Raw genomic sequence first — 2,869 nt, 5'->3', positions numbered from 1 at the left:
TTTGGTCCTTGCAGTGAATAATTTAACTCATTCAAGATGGCAAAGATGTCAATTAAGTAAAAGTTTGCTTTTATCGCTGAAAAGTGCTTCAAACTGTGGTCTTGCTTTCTGATTTAAAAACGTTTTCAGTTCATCACGAAGCTCAAAAACACATTTTAAAACTTTTCCTCTGGACAGTCATCTCACTTCAGTGTGAAATAGCAGAACATTATTCATCGCATCCAACTCACTGCACAGTAGGGAAAACAGTCAGGTGTTTAAAGTTCTCGTCTTTACAAAATTGACGGAACTTATGACGCTTTTCATTACTTCTTGTAACTCTGGTGGCAGCGTCTTCGTTGCTATTATTGGCCGATGAATCATACAGTGAGTTCCGATGACTTCTGGTGACGCATTCAGTACCAAGCATTGAAATCCAGATCGACATCCTAGCATAGCTGGAGCACCATCTGTGCAAACACCACAAATCTTACCCAAGAGATCTTGTGCTCTTTCAGAAATGAACCAACTGTGTCAAATACACCAAGTGCAGTAGTTGTCATTTCGAGAAGTTTGCAAAAAAGAAACTCATCTTCAAAGGTCACCATCACGTAAACCAGTCACTGAGAACAGTTTGCAACGTCTGTAGATTCATCAAGCTGGATGCTAAATGTTGAAAGTGGAGCAGATTTAATTTCCTGGATTACCTGATCAAGATTATCAGCAGACATGTCATCTATTCTTCTGCGGACAGTGTCGTTAGATAAGGAAATTGTACTCAGTTTTGTAACAGATTCGTCTCTGATCATAACTTGAACAATGTCTTTGGCCGTTGTCAGCAGTAAATCCTCAGCAGTGGTGTGAGGTTTCGTAGCTCTGGCAATTCTGAGTGCTGCCAAATATGAAGCTCCAACGGCTGCTACATCTGTCTGTGGGACTTGCCACCAGAGTCAAGTCTGGCTTTCTTGAGTCCATCAGCTCTGCTTCTAAAATAGTTGGTCTCCTTGCCGGCAAAGCTCGGATGCTTGCTATCAAAATGGCATTTTAGTTTGTTCGGCTTCATAGATTCGACTCATAGAACTTCACAACAAATAACACATTGTGGTTTCTCAATTCCTGCTGTAATTATTGAGGTAAAACAATATTATAAAAAAATCTTCACTATATTTTCTTTCCTTTTAAAAATAATAATTTTATTGGGGCCTCATACAACTCTTATCACAATCCATCCATACATCCATTGTGTCAAGCACATTTGTACATTCGTTGCCATCATCATTCTCAAAACATTTGCTCTCCACTTAAGCCCCTGGTATCGCTCCCATTTCTCCCTCCCTCCCCACTCCTCCTCCCTCATGAGCCCTTGATAATTTGTAAATTATTATTATTTTGTCATGTCTTAACTGTCCGACGTCCCCTTCACCCCCTTTTCTGTTGTCCGTCCCCCAGGGAGGAGGTTATATGTAGATCCTTATAATCGGTTCCCCCTCTCTACCCCTCCACCCTCTGGTATCGCCACTCTCACCACTGGTCATGAAGGATCATCTGTCCTGGATTCCCTGTGTTTCCAGTTCCTATCTGTACCAGTGTGCATCCTCTGATTTAGTCAGATTTGTAAGGTAGAGTTGGGATCATGATAGTTGGAGGGGGGAGGGAAGCATTTAAGAACTACAGGAAAGTTGTATGTTTCATTGTTGCTACACTGCACCCTGACTGGTTCATCTCCTCCCTGCGACCTTTCTGTAAGGGGTATCCCATTACCTACAGATGGGGTTTGGGTCTCCACTCTGCACTCCCCCTCATTTACAATGATTTGATTTTTTTGTTCTTTGATGCCTGATACCTGATCCTTTCAACATCTCGTGGTCACACAGGCTGGTGTGCTTCTTCCATGTAGGTTTTGTTGCTTCTGAGCTAGATGACTGCTTGACCCTTTAAGCCTTTAAGACCCCAGACGCTACATTGTTTGATAGCGGGAACCATCAGCTTTCTTCACCACATTTGCTTATACACCCATTTGTCTTCAGCGATCGTGTCGGGAAAGTGAGCATCATGGAATTCCAATTTAATAAAACAAAGTGTTCTTGCATTGAGGGAGTACTTGAGTGGAGGTCCAATGTCCATCTCTTGCCTTAATACTGAGCCTATAAGTATATTCCCCATAATCCTATATAAATATATTTGCATATGTACATGCCTGTATTTAGACCTCTGTAAATGCCCTTTGCCTCCTAGTCCTTTCCTCTATTTCCATTTGCTTTCCTCTTGTCCCACTATCTTGCTCAGCCTTCATTTGGGTTTCAGTAATTTCTCTGTTACATTGCCCTTGTTGAATCCCTACCAGGCCTCTCACACCCTCCTTGCCACTAATTTCGGATCACTTGTTGTTCCCTTGTCCCTGAGTTGGCCAACACCACCTCCTTCCCCCACCTCCCCCTCTCCCGTGTCCCCCCAGAACCATCAATCCTGTTGTTTTCTCCTCCAGACTGTCCATCCAGCCCATCTTATCTAGATAGACCTGCAGAGATAATAATATGCACAAAAACAAGGCATGGCAAGACAAAGCAACACAAAAAATACAAGGACAGCAACAAAGAACACCAACGATCAAAATAATAATAAATAAATATTTTTTAATGAAAAAGAAAAACCTGTAAACAGTTCAAGGTCTGTTTCTTGACCTCTAGGAGTGTCCTCCAGTCGAGTCCAAGGGGGTGCCACGCTCTGGCCCCAAAGTCTACTCTTGGCACTCCCTCAGGACCTCCCTGTTCTGCTTCCACTACCGCATGCCCTTAGTGTTTTGCCTCGGTGTAGTGGGGTCAGACTGGGCTAATCCCAACACTGAGTCTCCAATGTTTTCTTTTCTTAACGTTCTTCTCTACACAATCCA

The sequence above is a fragment of the Tenrec ecaudatus genome, chromosome 1 (genome assembly GCF_050624435.1).
Source record: "Tenrec ecaudatus isolate mTenEca1 chromosome 1, mTenEca1.hap1, whole genome shotgun sequence".
Taxonomy (NCBI): Eukaryota; Metazoa; Chordata; class Mammalia; order Afrosoricida; family Tenrecidae; genus Tenrec; species Tenrec ecaudatus.
The sequence above is the reverse complement of the archived record's forward strand: the minus strand, read 5'-3'. Positions refer to the sequence as shown.